Source organism: Pseudophryne corroboree, chromosome 8, assembly GCF_028390025.1.
Source record: "Pseudophryne corroboree isolate aPseCor3 chromosome 8, aPseCor3.hap2, whole genome shotgun sequence".
NCBI classification, from domain to species: Eukaryota; Metazoa; Chordata; class Amphibia; order Anura; family Myobatrachidae; genus Pseudophryne; species Pseudophryne corroboree.
The window spans coordinates 482040939-482062893 of record NC_086451.1 but is presented as its reverse complement, the minus strand read 5'-3'; positions in this window follow the sequence as shown (position 1 = coordinate 482062893).

Here is a 21955-nt window from a genome sequence, read left to right as displayed (position 1 = left end):
ACCGTCAACCTATCGTGAATATCTTGGTTTTTTGTAAGGATCCGTAACACCTGCAAATTATGGGGGCCAGTTGTTCAGGAAGGGGGCGATCAACCTCGGTTCGGGTTGATTCCATAAACCGACCAGTCGGGTCGGCAAGGTACGTAATGTGTGAAAAGTACGGAAGTCACACAGAAGCTTTATGTGATGAATGGGAGAGAATGACAGTACATGACGGGGAGAAATTCCCAAGAGTAGGTAGCTTCAGCACAGAAGTGTTAACGAATTTAAGGAGAAGGATATGTCTCATTAAATCAGCAAAGAGACGAATCAAGCATTATGATTATTTGCAGTTGTGGCAACAGGAGGGTGACATACAGAGAGGATTGGCTCAGGCGGCGGGATCTGGCTCGATCAGGAAACTGATAGCCACGGCCCCACCGCCACCATACATATCAGGAGAGAAATTGGTTGCGGAGAATGACGCACTAAGGTTTAACAAACAAACACTTAGCAACTGTGTAAATGTTAAAGATAATGTTAACCAATTAACCAATGCAAGTATTAACCCGTGCAAGTTGTACCCTGTTTTGAACTTTCCTCAGGAGTGTGATCAAGAGGACGAATCGGCAACAATTTCAGCGCTCTCTCTAGCAGCCACCATAGCAGAGACCACAGTAGGCACAGCTCCACCCCCGAGATTAGTAACAAAGGCCCCTAGCGGAGGGATAGGTGAGGTCGTATCAACGGGTAAGTACGGCACCATACACTATGCTGAAACTATTTCACCACAGCCTGTAGAATCTACACAGAATGAGGTTGTTAGAGTTAATCCTGTTAAGGTAATAGTAGTTCCAAATGGGAAAACAGACACTTCAGGAGTCACTCCTGTTAGGAACATTGCCATGTATAGCCCATTTTCCCGAATGGAATTAAGGACCATAGTGTCTGAATTCCCTGACCCTAGAAAAGACTTAGTTGCCAGCCAAAAATACATCAGAGACCTAGGTAACACGGTAGAGCCCAACAACAAAGACTGGCAGATATTGCTGAGAGCATGTTTACCCTCCAATGTTGACGCAACTCAATTTTTAGCTGACTGTGGATTAGATCAGGATGTACCTCTTACAGAAGTGTACAACAAAGACAATGTAAAAAGAATAAGCTTACAGTTAAAAGAGTATTTCCCAGCGGTAGTTAAATGGAACAAGATATTCTCCATTAAACAAAAGGAGTCAGAAACAGCTACAGAGTATTTTCACAGAGCATTATTAGAGATGGCAAAATACACAGGCATAGAGGACATTAAAACAAACATAAACCATCGAGAAGTAGCAGTATCGGTACTGATGGATGGTTTAAAAGAGTCATTAAAGACTAGGGTACAGACCACACAACCATGTTGGCGAGGTCTGTCTGTGGCTACTTTGAGAGAGGCTGCTATTGATCACGATAGGAACATCACCAGACACAGGGAACAACAAGGTGATAAGTTAATGGCAGTAAGTATACAGGCCTTGACCACAAAACAGCCTGTGTTAATATCACCAAACCCTGTGGGTAAGTCAAATGTGGTAACATGTTATTTTTGTCACAAACAGGGACACTTTGCACGAGACTGTAGATCGAGAAATATACAAAAATCTTATCAACCCCCTAGACAACGACACGACACACGACATTGGGATCAGGGTCCGCAGAAACGGAGTTATGAGCCACATGCAGGGGAAACAAAAAGATATCCCCCGAACAGAGACTGGCAAGCCTCTGGTAGCTCCCAATTAACTCCATCACAAGTAGTTGCTGCCAGCGGGATTCAGGGAGGTCATCATACCCAATAGGGGTGTGGCCATACCTGTAATCTGCAGCCAGTAAAATTGATTGCAAGTCTTGGGAGTGAACCAGAAATTGCAATCAATGTAGCTGGTAAATCATTAAACTTTCTTGTAGATACAGGGGCGGCCAAATCAGTGATAAATTCGACAGTGGGCATGAGAACCACTGGTAAGACAATTCCAGCCATAGGGGTAACGGGAGTAGTCCAGCACTACCCTGTTAGCAAACCAGCCGAGATTACAGTAGGGCCGTTACATACCAAGCATTCCTTTTTGCTGGCTGCATCAGCACCGACTAATCTCCTGGGAAGAGACTTACTGTGTAAAATGGGGTGCGTCATTTATTGTACTCCTGAAGGTGTATTCTTGGACATACCTGAGAATCACGCTCAGGAAGTGCGAGACATGTTAGACTCCCCATCAAAATTAATGTCACATACCATTATGACAAATAGGACTCCCTCCCAAGTAGAAGAAATTACATCTCAGATACCAGAGTCACTTTGGACTAAAGATGGACAGGACACTGGATTAATGGCAAACGTAGCTCCGGTAGTTGTACAAGTAAAAGATGGTAGGATAGCTCCAAAAATCCCACAGTACCCTCTGAAGCCAGAGGTGGAGTTAGGAGTTTACCCAGTAATAGAGCGCTTGCTACAACAGGGCATTCTGGTAAGAACGTCCAGCACTGCCAATAGTCCCATCTTCCCTGTGAAAAAAAGTGGGGGGAGGGGTTACCGGCTAGTGCAGGATCTAAGGGGGATTAACAAAATAGTTGAGAATCAGTTCCCCGTAGTGCCAAATCCAGCTGTCATCCTAATGCAAATCCCTCCCACTGCAAAATTTTTCACTGTTATTGACCTCTGCACCCTGACAGCCAATATTTGTTTGCATTTACATACAGAGCAGTCCAATACACATGGACTCGATTACCACAAGGATTCATAGATAGTCCAAGTATATTTTCCCAGGCTTTGCATGATTGTTTACAGTCTTTCCAACCAGAGAGTGGATCAGTATTAATACAGTACGTGGATGATCTACTACTGTGTTCTGATTCATTGGAAGCATCCCTGAAGGATACGAAACAGCTCCTGTTTCATCTTTCAGACACAGGACACAAGGTTTCCAAAGACAAGTTGCAATTATGCCAAACTAAGGTAAAATATTTGGGACACTGTCTAACACAAGGACTGAGACACCTGACCGCTGATAGAATTCAAGCAATTAGAGACATGACTCTGCCACAAACCCAGCAACAGATCAGAACATTTTTAGGAATGTGTGGGTATTGCCGTAATTGGATCCCAGGGTTTTCCATTCTAGCGTTACCCTTGCAGGAGATGGTCTCCTCAAACAAACCTGATCGGATTTCGCATACAGACGAGTCTGAGACAGCATTTGAGAGACTTAAACAGTGCCTAACGCAGGCACCAGCATTAGGTATGCCAGACTATGGGAAACCCTTTGAACTATACGGAACAGAAAGTGCTGGTTGCGCGGCAGGCGTACTAACCCAAAAGCACGGTGATGCCAGCAGGCCAGTAGCCTATTACAGCGCTCAGCTAGACACAGTAGCGCGATCCCTCCCCACATGCTTGCGAAGCGTTGCTGCGATAGCATTGCTAGTAACGAAAAGCAAAGACGTCGTGCTAGGTCACAACCTCACAATTCATACACCACATGCAGTGTCAGCCTTGCTGAATTCTGCCCAAACCAGGCACGTCTCATCAGCGCGGTTTACAAGATGGGAATTGGCACTAATGGCCCCCGTAAACATCACCATAAGGAGATGCAGTGCATTAAATCCTGCAACATATCTCCCAGGTGTGCCTGGACAGGCACAAAGGGTGGAGGATGAGAGTGGTGGGGAAGGAGGATTTAATACAAAGGAAGACACACATGATTGTATGGAATATTTGACCCAAAATTTTACCGCAAGGCCTGACATCAGTGACAACCCACTGGAAGATGTAGAACTTACGTTCTACACGGACGGTAGTTGTCATAGACAGTCAGACTCGGGAGACTTGTGTACTGGATACGCAGTCGTAGATGACCAAGGCACCATAGAAGCGGAACCGCTAGGCCCACCTCACTCAGCCCAGGTTGCTGAACTGGTCGCCCTAACCAGAGCATGTGAATTGGCTAAGGGCAAATCAGCCAATATCTACACCGACTCTAGATACGCATTCGGGGTAGTCCATGATTTCGGAGCCCTATGGCGCCTCAGAAATTTCATGACGGCAGCTGGTACACCGATAGCGCATGCAGCCCACATAAAAAGGCTTCTAACAGCGATACAGGAACCCGACAGAGTGGCTGTTATCAAGTGTAAAGCACACACATATAGCCAAGACCCAGTATCACTTGGTAACAGCCGAGCAGACGAAGCTGCTAAGTTAGCAGCTGCTACCCCCAGACAGACAGACACCACACAACTGATGGTATTCAATACCATCAACACACAGAAGTTGTGTGAAATGCAAAATTTGTGTACCACACAGGAAAAGGCAGTCTGGAAGGCAAAAGGATATGGCCAGGAGTCCTCAGGACTCTGGACGGATGGACACGGTAAACCAGTGGCCCCCAGAGCATACCTTCCATGTTTAGCTGAGGCAGCTCACGGGCTGACTCATCTGGGCAAGGAAGGGATGTGCAAGTTGGTAAGAGCATATTGGTGTGCCCCAGGATTTTCATCTCATGCGAGTAAAAGAGCAATGTCATGCCTTACCTGTTTGAGAAAGAACATCGGAAAGGCAATACCTACAGAACCATCTCATATCCCACCTGCCGGCGGCCCTTTCCAGGTAATACAGATTGACTTTATTCAATTACCCCCTTGTCGAAATTTGAAATATGTACTTGTTTGTATAGATGTTTTCTCAAATTGGGTCGAAGCATTTCCGGCGGCCACAAATACCGCTATGTTTACTGCTAAGAAAATTGTGCAGGAATTTGTATGTAGATATGGTATTCCTAGAATTATCGAAAGTGATAGGGGTACCCATTTTACAGGTGATGTCTTTCAAGGAATGTGTAAATTGATGGGAATTGATAGCAAGCTGCACACTCCATACCGTCCACAGGCGAGTGCGAAAGTGGAAAGAGTGAACAGCACTATTAAAAATAAACTGAGTAAAGTGATGGCAGAAACAGGATTGACATGGCCAGAAGCTTTACCCATTGTACTGTACAGCATCAGAACCACTCCCAGGTCCCCTCTTAATCTGTCTCCCTTTGAAATCTTGTTTGGTCGACAACCGCATGTTATGATTAACCCTCAGGATGATTTGAAGTGTAACAATGAGGTGACTGTAAAATACTTGATTAACATGAGTAAACAGTTAAGGAATCAAAATGATAATCTGAAGTTAGTGATTCCTGATTTACCAGATAGTAATTGTCATGACATTGAACCTGGGGATTATGTAATGATACGGAATTTTCTACGCTCAGGTTGCCTTATTGACAGATGGGAAGGACCATACCAGGTCTTATTGACTAGCACTACAGCATTGAAGGTTGCTGAGAGAGAGACTTGGGTTCATTCGTCCCACTGTAAGAAGGTTGCTGATCCAGAGAGGTCCCGTGATAAGGAACAGACGGTAGAGGTTGTATCACTGGAGTGTCTGTTCCAGGAGGATTGAGGCGGCACCTGAGCATTGAAAATCACAAGACCAAAAGCAGTTGTCGATCCCCTGTTCCCTTTTATTGTTTTTCTCCAACTTCCCATCCCCTCTCCCTCAAATTATTTTTTCCCCCTTCTCATTCTTCTCCGTTTCCTCCTACAAGATGGACTTGCCCCAAGAGACTGTGATCCGGATTTTCCTGTTGACCATGATGTTGACCAGAGCAGTCTGTTCCGGCGAGAGTACCATGGAGGTCGAGAGAGGTTCTGGAATGGGTTCTGATGATAAAGATGGAGGCGTAGTTTTCCAAGAACAACTTAACCAACAAGTAAAGGCGAGTATCAGAAAACGATCCGATAGCATTGACCATAGAAGGAATTGTGAAGGATTGTTAGCTGAAGAAAACTGTATCTGTCGGCTCTGTAACAATGTCATTGAGGATGGGTGCATAAAGAAATGCCAATCCAGTTTTAATATCCATATGGACCGGCATCCATTGAGTGACTATCACTCCTTAGTGGGTAGTGTGTTAAATAAAACAGGTTGTTGGGTATGCTCTCAAGTACCTCAAGGTCATAGCAAATCAGGGCTAGTACCATTTCCTTTAACGTTAGGGGAGGTACTTGAGTTAAGTGGTGGGAGACCGATGGACAGGAGGTTTAATATCTCCAGCCCTCCTAGTTTGAAGCTCCACCAATACCATGTGGATAGGTCCCTATTATGTTTTAACATCTCCAATCCCCGAAAGCCGGGAAATTGGGAAGTGTCATGGAGTAATCAAACCATGACCTTTTCGCATAGAGCAGATAGAATGCCTACAGATACAGAGCTTATACGCCACATAGCCAGTAGAGGAAAATCTTTCCGATATAGGTATACCTTAGGAAATAGGATTACGAGAGTTGGAGAGGTATCACCAGGATACTGTGCACATATCATACAACCTGATACGTGTACTAAGCAGATGGAAGAATTAGGGTTAGGAGATTTCACATGGAAGGTGTATAATATGGTTATGTCCTACTCCGTCCCATATGTTCTCCCCGATGATGCATATTTCATATGCGGGAGAAAGGCGTATAAGTGGCTTGCCCCAAACTCTGAAGGATTGTGTTATATTGGAAAAGTACTGCCTGAAGTAATGACTGTATCACATGACAAAATGAAAGACATACACCGTGTTGCCCAAACTCCTTATACTCACACCCATTACGAGCACGTAGTTAAACGGCACCTGATAGAAAGAACAGAGCATCCGGCCTCTGACATGATCCATGAATCCACCGGGATTCAGTTTCTAATCGCGTTAGACATCACTCGCACCGCCAGAGGAGTGTTGAATTATAAATACATATCTGCACTTGCAAATTTGTTAGATAATATCACTGAAATGTATGATGACACGTTTAGGTATACTGGAAGAGAACTTCAAGCTTATAAAACAGAACTGGTACAGCATAGAATGGTTCTTAATTACCTCACAGCAGTGACAGGCGGATATTGTGTCACACTGGCAACGCAGTACGGCGTGAAATGTTGCACATATATTACTAATAGCACCGAGGATCCGGTCGAGGTCATAGACCAAAAGATGGACGATATTCTCCAACTGAAGTGGGAATTTCGCAGGAGACACAATCTCACTCTTGCTGCTGTAGGTAATGAGCTGACTGGTTGGGTGTCATGGTTGAACCCGCGAAATTGGTTCTCTGGTTTAGGAGACTGGGCTCAAGGAGTCATAATGGATGTTGGGAAGTTTCTCCTATGTATCTTAGGTGTTGTCATATCAATTGGTTTGATATTTAGATGCGGTCAGGCTTTAATGAAGTGCAATCGTCGTACTAGGGTAATGAGTCTGAGGAGTGAGGAAACTGTAATTCCAATGGATTTGATTTATGACCCAAATGTAGAAACAATGATGTGATGAAAATGCGATTTCTACGGTCCGTTTCTTTCACCTGTTTTTCCGTTTTCTCCAAGGTAAAAAGACCCACTTGGACGAGGAATTTGATGAGCCGATATACAGACAACGGATGGATTAAAGAAGAAGTTTTGACAACCTGATACACAGATTTTTGATGAACTATGCCATGGATCCCCAGTTTCCCTAGAAATTTTAAAATTACGCTAGCCCAACACTTTTGTAAATCTATGGACATTGACAGCTTTTGCTCGCACCTTATGGGCAAAAGCACAAAGAAGACTGCATTCAACAGACACCAAACAAGACCTCAATCGACGAATGTACATTTACCTGACATAGAATACCACCGCATTTACCGTAATTATGTCTTTTCTTCATTTCTACAACCCTCAGGTAATGACACACATAGTCGATAGGGAATACAGGCACAGATATCAGCAATCACATATCTCCCCCATTCATGTATCATCAACTAAAATGTGCTCCCCCATTTTGTTACAACCAAAGCCGAAAAGAGCTCGGTAAAGTTTGACAGCCCATCCACAGACCCGTACCACGGGATAAGAAGGAATTCAAATGTATACTTCGCAATGCCTCGAAGCTTGATGTACAACACGTACGGCACGATGATACATGACCCCCCCAAACATGGATTCATACACACATGCTTCTACTATCTCACTAGGTCATACCCTCTTCACACCTTCTCCACTCTCCTCCCTTACCCAACCATGGAAATGTATTAACCCCTGACATATATTTTTCTCTTTTTTAAATGTTTTAGAAGGTGGCAGTTATTGTTGACTGCCAAAGGGTGGACTGTCAAAGTCAGAAAAATATCTCTATGCACACTACCATATTTGCACCTCACACAGGTCCGTGCTGCGCATGCGTACGCTCTCCCGTACGTGCGCATACTCACAGTCGCGGGCACCCGCAGGCGCACGGTATGCGTATTTACGGTAGAGTTTATGTGATCGTAGCGTGCGACTCAATCGTTGCATATTTTCACTATATAATGTATTTTGTAGATCATGGTCCCTTTGATAGATTCTGAAAGTTTGGTTAATATAGAATGTTCCTGGACAGAGAAATCCCTCTTTGTTTGATACGAAGGGTCAGACAGGAGTAATACAGTGGTGTTTAGTACCCATCGGAAGAGTATTTAATTAGCAATATTCCGGTGTTGGTTTGAAGCGGATTAATCGCTCGTGCGAATAGTTATGGACATAAGAAGTTTATGAACATTTACTGTATTTGCACTTACTTATCCATGCGGCGGGAAACCCAGTTTCCCTCCCACCTGAGCTGTTGGAAATAGTCACAGCCCACCTGTATGAATCAACCTATGACCTTTTGTTATAATGCGAGGAGGAATTCCTGGGTCCAATGAACAATGAGATTGTAGGGACCATTGAATTGTATTGTGTGTGGGGCATAAATAGACAAGCCGATCACATCCAGCTCTCACTCTTCAACGGTTATCATTGCTGAAAATCGGGAGCTGGATGTCCAGAGGCGCATGCGATCGTTTCCCCTTGTGCGTAAGTGTTTCTCCGCAACCATATTGTTCTTACTGTTATTGTGGGCCATTTCTCTCTCTCTCTCTCTTCTCCTCTTTCTCTCTTATTTTCCCTTAAAACGTAATTGTATTGTATTGTATTTCCTGTGTAGTTATCTGGTTAGGTAGTCTATGTTATATTGTAGTGTATGACTTGTATTGTGTTAATTCTTTTGCAAGTATATCATTCATAATATATATATATTAGGCGTTGGACCCTAAGCCCAGGTATCTGTGTATTTCTTATAGTGTTAAGTATTCACAGAGCGTCGGTGACGCTCAAACAGCTTTTAAGTTAATAAGGTTACACTGTGTTACATCTACACCCTATCTCTACACTAAGGTTTTACAGCATATTATACTGTTTATGGTTTAGATTTAAAGGTTTAACATTGTGAGCGTCAGCGCCGCTGGTGATCTCCTCGTGGTCCCGAGCGTCCGCTACGCTATAGCGAATCATTACGTTAGTCGGCAGCCAATAACGTGCCTGCCTGTGATCTCTTGGCCGTGAGCGAACGTGACGCTTGAGCGTCTCGACTACGACTAAGCGATTGTTACGCAACGTGCGTACCCTTACGGTACTTCATACGTAGATAGCGTACAGTGTTCTTAGACCTCACAAAGGGTATTATATAAGATAAATATTTAGCTTTATCAGTGCCTACCCACCCCACGATATGAATGAGTTCTCGTTCATTAATGAACGAGAACGTTCATATCGTGCAGTGAAATCTGCCAGTGTGTAGGGCCCATTAGATTTGGGTGGGTTATTTTGTTTCTGTGCAGGGTAAATACTGGCTGCTTTATTTTTACACTGTAATTTAGATTTCAGTTTGAACACACCCCACCCAAATCTTACTCTCTCTGCACATGTTACATCTGCCTCCCCTGCACTGCACATGGTTTGGCCATTAGTGTGCCTCTTTGGTTTGCTGACATTCCTGAGTAACCCCCTATACGCACTGCACAGATTTGAGGGTTAGTAAGGGCCCTGTGTAAGTAAGGGGTGCAGTGACTATTACTTGGATGTTCCGGACAGGGGAATGTTTCTCCGCATGATGTAAATTACAGCTCACATTAAGGAAAATAAAATGACGACGGAACCTTTACAGGCTGAGATATATTTCATCACAACGCAGCTGACTCTGGCGCACGGTAAGACTGAGGTTATTCATACCCGTACAGACTCCACGCAGCCTCAGTCATCGGGGACTTGCTCTAGAAATAGAGCCAAAGGCGAAATATTTCCCACTGCTTATCATGGCTGTATCCCCAGAAGCGGAACAAAAGGCCCATCTGTTATACGCGTAGCGCCCAGCGCCACAGAGCTGACAAACCTTACGCCACGATGCGTCACTTCACGACCGGCCGTCAGAGGTTCCGTATACAGTTCTGTCTGGGCAGAAAATAAACAAGAAGTTACTATTTCTACACAATCCTATAACGCCGCGTCGCTCGCTGCCACCACAGAACAGACCCCTATCAGCGTGACAGGGGAATGATCGCGCCGCTGTAATAGTGACGTCACATGACTCACCTGGTGTTATGTTAGGGGAGTTCAAACCTCTATATTGGGTGCTGATCGCGTCACATAGAAGCCTATAGTGTGGCAGGGGGTGGACTATATTTAAAGCCTTGGGCCAAAATCTCTTTTTTTCCTGTCATCCCACCCTCCCTCCCCCCTCTATTTGTGTTGCTTTGTTGGTTTATTATCACTGGCTATTTTATTTGGGGGGGGGAAGAGCAGCAAGTTATGAGTCCAGGCGCAATCACTTAATTTGGGTACGCTCAGGGCCGTCCTACGGCAAAGCAATGCACTGAGGCTCCTACTCACCCATTCACAGGAATAAATATAGAGAATCAGAACATTTGCCTGCTGGTGTCCTGCGCCATACAGTGACTGACTGATTGCTGGACAGCATCAGCCGTCCACCAATCAGCACGCTGGTAACCATTCACCGTCTGGCTGCAGGCTGGGAGGCAGGTGGAGAACGCTGTCTGGCCTCTATGATCGTGTGACCACCACCCGCCCCTGCTCAGAAGCCCCTAGTATTGCGGGCCCCTGCGCAGCTGCCCTGCGTGCCTATATGTTAAGATGGTTGGTATTGTGCACGCCGGGTTCTGGACAGCCGGAGTTTTAACTGCAACCGATATCAAACCTTAGGGGCATATATATTAATTGTCTGCTCCTAGACCGGATAATTGTAGGGGTATATTCAATTGAAGTCGAAAACTGCCGTCTGTCGAAAAGACGGCAGTTTTCGACTTTTTTTTAGGCCGGAAGGGGTTCCAACCTATTCAATATTTTCAACAAATTGAAAAATTCGACTTGTCGAAAAGCACGTGGATCGCCGGAATAGCTGCCAATCCACGTGCTTCTGTCAAAAACGGGGCCAAAACCGACAGGTTTTGGCCCCCTTTTCGACCATCTCAGTCCGACATCAAAAGACGTCGGACTGAGATGCGGACCCAGAGGAGGAGGGGGGAGACGGGGGACAGCCGCGGGCAGCCAGAGGAGATCAGCGCTACAGCATAGCGCTGCAGCAGGATGACACACACCCGCGCCGCTCACGGCAGCGTCCACCCGACTCCAGCACGCTTGCTGGAGCCGGGTGGACACTGCCGTGAGGTCGGGCAGCTGTGTGACATCCATCTGTAGCGCTGATCTCCTCCGTCTGGCGGCGGATGTCCCCCGCCGGTCTACCCGCGGCTCGCCCCCCCCCCCCTCCTCTGCGTCCCTCATCTTAATTCGACTTGAAAAAGTCGAATTAAGATGAGATTGAATTGGGGTTGTCGGATCCATTCCAACAAATACATGTCGGAATGGATCCGACTTTAATTGAATATACCCCATAATGTCTTATCGCTGCTGCTCACGGCAGTAAGAAATGAAGATTCTCCGGAATGTATTATAATACACCAGCATGGACAGAGATCCCTCCCCTGATATATTCTGTAATATGTAGAGAATGGGTTACAATGGCTGACGCCAAATGTGCAACGTCTATATTTTATCTCTTTCCAGAGATTACTATATGTCCCCCCTGGGTGCTCAATGAGCGTTTAGTGACATCTTCCTCACGTGGCATTCCCGGCTGAATTCCTGTGAATACTGTGCAGATATGTGATACCCTGGGCGTTGTGGTGATAATATATAATATACAGATGGAGCCATGCTCATCGTGACTACATCTAGGCTGGACTGTGCCTCGTTTGCCGCGACTGCATGCACATCTAGACGCGCATGCCCCCCCGTTCAAAATGAATGCAACGCACACATTGCACCCATTATAGAAACGCCAATGATCCTGAATGTGTGATCCTGCGCATGGGGGGACAGGGCCACCAAAAATAAGATTTTACTCACCGGTAAATCTATTTCTCGTAGTCCGTAGTGGATGCTGGGAACTCCGAAAGGACCATGGGGAATATCGGCTCCGCAGGAGACTGGGCACAACTAAAGAAAGCTTTAGGTCACCTGGTGTGCACTGGCTCCTCCCACTATGACCCTCCTCCAAGCCTCAGTTAGGACACTGTGCCCGGACGAGCTGACATAATAAGGAAGGATTTTGAATCCCGGGTAAGACTCATACCAGCCACACCAATCACACCGTATAACTCGTTATACTATACCCAGTTAACAGTATGAAATACTACTGAGCCTCTCAACAGATGGCTCAACAATAACCCTTTAGTTAACAATAACTATGTACAAGTATTGCAGACAATCCGCACTTGGGATGGGCGCCCAGCATCCACTACGGACTACGAGAAATAGATTTACCGGTGAGTAAAATCTTATTTTCTCTGACGTCCTAGTGGATGCTGGGAACTCCGAAAGGACCATGGGGATTATACCAAAGCTCCCAAACGGGCGGGAGAGTGCGGATGACTCTGCAGCACCGAATGAGAGAACTCAAGGTCCTCCTCAGCCAGGGTATCAATTTTGTAGAATTATGCAAACGTGTTTGCCCCTGACCAAGTTGCAGCTCGGCAAAGTTGGAAAGCCGAGACCCCTCGGGCAGCTGCCCAAGATGAGCCCACCTTCCTTGTGGAATGGGCTTTTACAGATTTTGGCTGCGGTAGTCCAGCCGCAGAATGCGCCAGCTGAATTGTGCTACAAATCCAGCGAGCAATAGTCTGCTTAGAAGCAGGAGCACCCAGTTTGTTGGGTGCATACAGGATAAATAGCGAGTCAGTTTTCCTGACTCTAGCCGTCCTGGAAACATAATTTTTCAAGGCCCTGACTACGTCCAGTAACTTGGAATCCTCCAAGTCCCTAGTAGCCGCAGGCACTACAATAGGTTGGTTCAAGTGAAAAGCTGATACCACCTTAGGGAGAAACTGGGGACGAGTCCTCAATTCTGCCCTATCCATATGGAAAATCCGATAAGGACTTTTATGTGACAAAGCCGCCAATTCTGATACACGCCTGGCCGAAGCCAAGGCCAATAACATGACCACTTTCCGCGTGAGATATTTTAGATCCACGGTTTTTAGTGGCTCACACCAATGTGATTTTAAGAAACTCAACACCACGTTGAGAACCCAAGGTGCCACTGGAGGCACAACCGGGGGCTGAATATGCAGCACTCCTTTTACAATGTCTGAACTTCAGGTACTGAAGCTAGTTCTTTCTGGAAGAAAATCGACAGAGCCGAGATCTGTATCTTAATGGAGCCTAATTTTAGGCCCATAGACACTCCTGCTTGTAGGAATGCAGAAATCGACCTAGTTGAAATTCCTCTGTTGGGGCCTTTTTTGGCCTCACACCAAGCAACATATTTCCGCCATATGCGGTGATAATGTTTTGCAGTTACATCTTTCCTGGCTTGAATCAGCGTAGGAATGACTTCCTCCGGAATGCCCTTTTCCTTTAGGATCCGGCGTTCAACCGCCATGCCGTCAAAACGTAGCCGCGGTAAGTGTTGGAACAGACAGGGCCCCTGCTGCCGCAGGTCCTGTCTGAGCGGCAGAGGCCATGGGTCCTCTGATATAATTTCTTGAAGTTCTGGGTACCAAGCTCTTCTTGGCCAATCCGGAACCACGAGTATCGTTCTTACTCCTCGCCTTCCTATTATTCTCAGTACCTTTGGTATGAGAGGCAGAGGGGGGAACACATAAACCGACTGGTACACCCACGGTGTTACCAGAGCGTCCACAGCTATCGCCTGAGGGTCCCTTGACCTGGCGCAATATCTTTTATAGCTTTTTGTTGAGGCGGGACGCCATCATGTCCACCTGTGGCCTTTCCCAATAGTGTACAATCCTTTGGAAGACTTCTGGATGAAGTCCCCACTCTCCCGGGTGGAGGTCGTGTCTGCTGAGAAGATCTGCTTCCCAGTTGTCCACTCCGGGAATGAACACTGCTGACAGTGCTAACACATGATTTTCCGCCCATCGGAGAATCTTTGTGGCTTCTGCCATCGCCATCCTGCTTCTTGTGCCGCCCTGTTGGTTTACATGGGCGACTGCCGTGATGTTGTCTGATTGGATCAGTACCGGCTGGTTTTGAAGCAGAGGCCTTGCCTGACTCAGGGCATTGTAAATGGCCCTCAGTTCAAGAATATTTATGTGTAGGGAAGTCACCTGACTTGACCAAAGTCCCTGGAAGTTTCTTCCCTGTGTGACTGCCCCCCAGCCTCAAAGGCTGGCATCCATGGTCACTAGGACCTAGTCCTGTATGCCGAACCTGCGGCCCTCTTGAAGATGGGCACTCTGCAGCCACCACAGTAGAGATACCCTGGTCCTTGAAGACAGGGTTATCAGCCGATGCATCTGAAGATGTGATCCGGACCACTTGTCCAACAGGTCCCACTGAAAAGTTCTTGCATGGAACCTGCCGAATGGGATTGCTTCGTAGGAAGCTACCATTTTTCCCAGGACTCGCGTGCAATGATGCACCGATACCTGTTTTGGCTTCAGGAGGTCTCTGACTAGAGATGACAGCTCCTTGGCTTTCTCCTCCGGGAGAAACACTTATTTCTGGTCTGTGTCCAGAACCATCCCCAGGAACAGTAGACGTGTCGTAGGAACCAGCTGTGACTTTGGACTGTTTAGAATCCAACCGTGATGTTGTAGCACTTTCCAAAATAGTGCTACCCCGACTAGCAACTGCTCCTTGGACCTCGCCCTTATAAGGAGATTGTCCAAGTACGGGATAATTAAAACTCCCTTTTTTCGAAGGAGTATCATCATTTCGGCCATTACCTTGGTAAACACCCTCGGTGCCATGTACAGTCCAAACGGCAGTGTCTGGACTTGGTAATGGTAATCCTGTACCACAAATCTGAGGTACTCCTGGCGAGGATGGTAAATGGGGACATGCAGGTAAGCATCCTTGATGTCCCGGGATCCCATGTAATCCCCCTCGTCCAGGCTTGCAATAACCGCCCTGAGCGATTCCATCTTGAACTTGAATTTTTTTATGTATGTGTTCAAGGATTTTAAATATAAAATGGGTCACACCGAACCATGCGGTTTCGGTACCCCAAACCGTGTGGAATAGTAACCCCGTCCTTGTTGAAGTAGGGGCACCTTGAGTTTTACCTGCTGGGAATACAGCTTATTAATTGCCTCTAGCGCAGCCTCCCTGCCTGAGGGAGTTGTCGGCAAGGCATATTTGAGGAAACGGCGGGGGGGAGACAACTCAAATTCCAGCTTGTACCCCTGAAATACTACTTGAATGAAACAGGGATCCACCTGTGAGCGAGCCCACTGATCGCTGAAATTGTTGAGACGGCCCCCCACCGTACCTGGCTACACCTGTGGAGCCCCCGCGTCATGCTGTGGACTCAGAGGAAGCGAGAGAAGAATTTTGATTCTGGGAACAGGCTGACTGGTGCAGCTTTTTCCCTCTTCCCATGTCTCTGTACAGAAAGGAAGCGCCTTTGACCCGCTTGCTTTTCTGAAGCCGAAAGGACTGTACCTGATAATACAGTGCTTTCTTAGTCTGTGAGGAAACCTGAGGTAAAAATATTTCTTCCCAGCTGTTGCTGTGGATACGAGGTCCCAGAGACCATCCCCAAATAATTCCTTACCCTTATAAGGCAGAATCTCTATGCGCCTTTTAAAGTCAGCATCACCTGTCCAGTGACAGGTCTCTAATACCCTCCTGACAGAATGGACATTACATTCATTTTGGATGCCAGCCGGCAAAATATCCCTCTGTGCATCCCTCATATATAAGACGACGTCTTTAATATGTTCTCATGTTTGACAGGGTCACCGACCACGCTGCAGCAGCACGATCTGCAGGTCTCAGTCTAGTACCTGAGTGTGTAAATACAGACTTCAGGATAGCCTCCTGCTTTTTATCAACAGGTACCTTCAAAGTGGCCGTTCCTAAAACGGCAGTGCCACCTTTTTTGACAACCGTGTGAGCGCCTTATCCACCCTAGGGGATATCTCCCAGCGTAACTTATCCTCTGGCGGGAAAGGGTACGCCATCAGTAACTTTTTAGAAATTACCAGTTTCTTATCGGGGGGAACCCACGCTTTTCACACACTTCATTCATTCATCTGATGGGGGAACAAAACACTGCCTGCTTTTTCTCCCCAACATAAAAACCCATTTTTAGAGGGTTAATGTCAGAAATGTGTAACACATTTTTTATTGCCGGGATCAAGTCACGGATGTTCCTAGTGGATTGTGTATATGTCTCAACCTTGTCGACACTGGAGTCAGACTCCGTGTCGACATCTGTGTCTGCCATCTGAGTGAGCGGGCGTTTTTTGAGCCCCTGATGGCCTTTGAGACGCCTGGGCAGGCACGAACTGAGAAGCCGGCTGTCCCACAGCTGTTACGTCATCCACCCTTTTATGTAAGGAGTTGACACTGTCGGTTAATACCTTTCACCAAACCATCCACTCTGGTGTCGGCCCCACAGGGGGCGACATCACATTTATCGGCATCTGCTCCGTCACCATATAAGCCTCCTCATTAAACATGTCGACACATCCGTACCGACACACCGCACACACACAGGGAATGCTCTGACTGAGGACAGGACCCCACAAAGCCCTTTGGGAAGACAGAGAGAGAGTATGCCAGCACACACCAGAGCGCTATATAATGTGGGGATTAACACTATAACAGAGTGAAATTTCCCCAATAGCTGCTTGTATATATAATATTGCGCCTAAATTTAGTGCCCCCCCTCTCTTTTTAACCCTTTGAGCCTGAAAACTACAGGGGAGAGCCTGGGGAGCTTTCTTCCAGCTGCACTGTGAAGAGAAAATGGCGCCAGTGTGTCTGAGGGAGATAGCTCCGCCCCTTTTTCGCGGACTTTTCTCCCGCTTTTTTCTGGATTCTGGCAGGGGTATTTACCACATATATAGCCTCTGGGGCTATATATTGTGGTATTTTTGCCAGCCAAGGTGTTTTTATTGCTGCTCAGGGCGCCCCCCCCAACCGCCCTGCACCCTCAGTGACCGGAGTGTGAAGTGTGTATGAGGAGCAATGGCGCACAGCTGCAGTGCTGTGCGCTACCTTGGTGAAGACTGATGTCTTCTGCCGCCGATTTTCCGGACCTCTTCTTGCTTCTGGCTCTGTAAGGGGGACGGCGGCGCGGCTCCGGGACCGAACACCAAGGCTGGGCCTGCGGTCGATCCCTCTGGAGCTAATGGTGTCCAGTAGCCTAAGAAGCCCAAGCTGGCTGCAAGCAGGCAGGTTCGCTTCTTCTCCCCTTAGTCCCTCGCTGCAGTGAGCCTGTTGCCAGCAGATCTCACTGAAAATAAAAAACCTAAAATATACTTTCTTTCTAAGGGCTCAGGAGAGCCCCTAGTGTGCATCCAACCTCGGCCGGGCACAGAAATCTAACTGAGGCTTGGAGGAGGGTCATAGTGGGAGGAGCCAGTGCACACCAGGTGACCTAAAGCTTTCTTTAGTTGTGCCCAGTCTCCTGCGGAGCCGCTATTCCCCATGGTCCTTTCGGAGCTCCCAGCATCCACTAGGACGTCAGAGAAAGGAGCACGTCCCTGCGATGTGCTGTCCCTGCCCATCCCTGCGATGTGCTGCGGCGGCTGCGGGGTGTCTGTGCATGCGCAGTCAGCGTGACCGTAGCCACAGCAGCCACTTCTGGGGAGAGTTCTGGGAGAACCATGACCTGTAGCCCATAGACTACAATGGGCTACCGCATCCTCCATAGAAACCTACGGGGAATGCAGCTGCGGGCGGCGATGGAGGGATCGCAGAAGGTATCGGAGAGTGGTCCCTCCTTCTTACATTCGGAGAATACATAACATTTGCCGCTAACCCCCCAAACAGGTGTTTTCAGGAATATACTGTAGCTGCAAATATACAACAGTAAATGTTCTCTATATTACCCCAATTATCGCCCCATTGTCAGTGGGGACAGGCTCTCCTACAGGTAATGCCTCAGTGGCAGTGGCCAGGAATGTGTTAAGTACATCTCCCAACTGAGCGTAGAAACGGCCCCACATGGATAATTGGGGTATTTAGCTTTGATTGCCCCATATCACAGGGGAGCTTTCATGTAGTACACAGAGCCAGCGTATACGAGGTGCCAGGAACCGGCCACCAGCATATACGAGGTGCCAGGAACCGGCCACCAGCATAAACGAGGTGCCAGGAACCGGCCACCAGCATAAACGAGGTGCCAGGAACCGGCCACCAGCACATACGAGGTGCCAGGAACCGGCCACCAGCACATACGAGGTGCCAGGAACCGGCCACCAGCATATACGAGGTGCCAGGAACCGGCCACCAGCATATACGAGGTGCCAGGAACCGGCCACCAGCATATACGAGGTGCCAGGAACCGGCCACCAGCATATACGAGGTGCCAGGAACCGGCCACCAGCATAAACGAGGTGCCAGGAACCGGCCACCAGCACATACGAGGTGCCAGGAACCGGCCACCAGCATATACGAGGTGCCAGGAACCGGCAACCAGCATATACGAGGTGCCAGGAACCGGCCACCAGCATATACGAGGTGCCAGGAACCGGCCACCAGCACAGACGAGGTGCCAGGAACCGGCCACCAGCACATACGAGGTGCCAGGAACCGGCCACCAGCATAGACGAGGTGCCAGGAACAGGCCACCAGCATAGACGAGGTGCCAGGAACCGGGCACCAGCATAGACGAGGTGCCAGGAACCGGCCACCAGCATAAACGAGGTGCCAGGGAACCGGCCACCAGCATATACGAGGTGCCAGGGAACCGGCCACCAGCATATATGAGGTGCCAGGGAACCGGCCACCAGCGTATACGAGATGCCAGGGAACCGGCCACCAGCGTATACGAGATGCCAGGAACCGGCCACCAGCACATACGAGGTGCCAGGAACCGGCCACCAGCACATATACGAGGTGCCAGGAACCGGCCACCAGCACATACGAGGTGCCAGGAACCGGCCACCAGCACATACGAGGTGCCAGGAACCGGCCACCAGCACATACGAGATGCCAGGAACCGGCCACCAGCACATACGAGGTGCCAGGAACCGGCCACCAGCACATATACGAGGTGCCAGGAACCGGCCACCAGCACATACGAGGTGCCAGGAACCGGCCACCAGCACATACGAGGTGCCAGGAACCGGCCACCAGCACATACGAGGTGCCAGGAACCGGCCACCAGCATATATGAGGTGCCAGGGAACCGGCCACCAGCGTATACGAGGTGCCAGGGAACCGGCCACCAGAATATACGAGGTGCCAGGAACCGGCCACCAGCACATACGAGGTGCCAGGAACCGGCCACCAGCTCATACGAGGTGCCAGGAACCGGCCACCAGCACATACGAGGTGCCAGGGAACCGGCCACCAGCATATATGAGGTGCCAGGGAACCGGCCACCAGCGTATACGAGGTGCCAGGGAACCGGCCACCAGAATATACGAGGTGCCAGGAACCGGCCACCAGCACATACGAGGTGCCAGGAACCGGCCACCAGCATATATGAGGTGCCAGGGAACCGGCCACCAGCGTATACGAGGTGCCAGGGAACCGGCCACAAGCACATACGAGGTGCCAGGAACCGGCCACCAGCATAAACGAGGTGCCAGGAACCGGCCACCAGCGTATATGAGGTGCAGCGTATACGAGGTGCTAGGAACCGGCCACCAGAGTATACGAGGTATTAGATATTGCTGTGAGGCCCAGAGACGCTGACAGCGCCGCTCTCCATATGCTACATGGTCCCTCTGCAACGTCTCCATCTATAACACTCTCCCGGCCTGCGGACACCACATTCAGCAAGCTATTTACTATTGTTACCAGTTATTTATACAGTGTGGACGCACATATCACACAGAGCGGACGCACATATCACACAGAGCGGACGCACATATCACACAGAGCGGACGCACATATCACACAGCGCGGACGCACATATCACACAGCGCGGACGCACATATCACACAGCGCGGACGCACATATCACACAGCGCGGACGCACATATCACACAGCATGGATGCACATATCACACATCGTGGACTCAACACAGGAGGGTGAGTGTAGGGAGCAGGGAGGATGTAGGGAGCAGTGCAGGAGGGTGAGTGTAGGGAGAAGGTAGGATGTAGGGAGCAGGGCAGGAGGGTGAGTGTAGGGAGCAGGGAGGATGTAGGGAGCAACACAGGAGGGTGAGTGTAGGGAGCAGGGAGGATGTAGGGAGCAACACAGGAGGGTGAGTGTAGGGAGCAGGGAGGATGTAGGGAGCAGTGCAGGAGGGTGAGTGTAGGGAGAAGGGAGGATGTAGGGAGCAGGGCAGGAGGGTGAGTGTAGGGAGCAGGGAGGATGTAGGGAGCAACACAGGAGGGTGAGTGTAGGGAGCAGGGAGGATGTAGGGAGCAACACAGGAGGGTGAGTGTAGGGAGCAGGGAGGATGTAGGGAGCAACACAGGAGGGTGAGTGTAGGGAGCAGGGAGGATGTAGGGAGCAACACAGGAGGGTGAGTGTAGGGAGCAGGGAGGATGTAGGGAGCAACACAGGAGGGTGAGTGTAGGGAGCAGGGAGGATGTAGGGAGCAACACAGGAGGGTGAGTGTAGGGAGCAGGGAGGATGTAGGGAGCAACACAGGAGGGTGAGTGTAGGGAGCAGGGAGGATGTAGGGAGCAACGCAGGAGGGTGAGTGTAGGGAGCAGGGAGGATGTAGGGAGCAACACAGGAGGGTGAGTGTAGGGAGCAGGGAGGATGTAGGGAGCAACACAGGAGGGTGAGTGTAGGGAGCAGGGAGGATGTAGGGAGCAACACAGGAGGGTGAGTGTAGGGAGCAGGGAGGATGTAGGGAGCAACACAGGAGGGTGAGTGTAGGGAGAAGGGAGGATGTAGGGAGCAGGGCAGGAGGGTGAGTGTAGGGAGCAGGGAGGATGTAGGGAGCAACACAGGAGGGTGAGTGTAGGGAGCAGGGAGGATGTAGGGAGCAACACAGGAGGGTGAGTGTACGGAGCAGGGGGGATGTAGGGAGCAGTGCAGGAGGGTGAGTGTAGGGAGCAGGGAGAATGTAGGGAGCAAAACAGGAGGGTGAGTGTAGGGAGCAGGGAGGGTGTAGGGATCAGGGAGGGTGTAGGGAGCAGTGCAGGAGGGTGAGTGTAGGGAGCAGGGAGGATGTAGGGAGCAGTGCAGGAGGGTGAGTGTAGGGAGCAGGGAGGGTGTAGGGAGCAGTGCAGGAGGGTGGGTGTAGGGAGCAGGGAGGATGTAGGGAGCAGTGCAGGAGGGTGAGTGTAGGGAGCAGGCAGGATGTAGGGAGCAGTGCAGGAGGGTGGGGTGTAGGGAGCAGGGAGGGTGTAGGGAGCAACGCAGGAGGGTGAGTGTAGGGAGCAGGGAGGATGTAGGGAGCAGGGCAGGAGGGTGAGTGTAGGGAGCAGGGAGGATGTAGGGAGCAACACAGGAGGGTGAGTGTAGGGAGCAGGGAGGATGTAGGGAGCAACACAGGAGGGTGAGTGTAGGGAGAAGGGAGGATGTAGGGAGCAGAGCAGGAGGGCGAGTGTAGGGAGCAGGGAGGATGTAGGGAGCAGGGCAGGAGGGTGAGTGTAGGGAGAAGGGAGGATGTAGGGA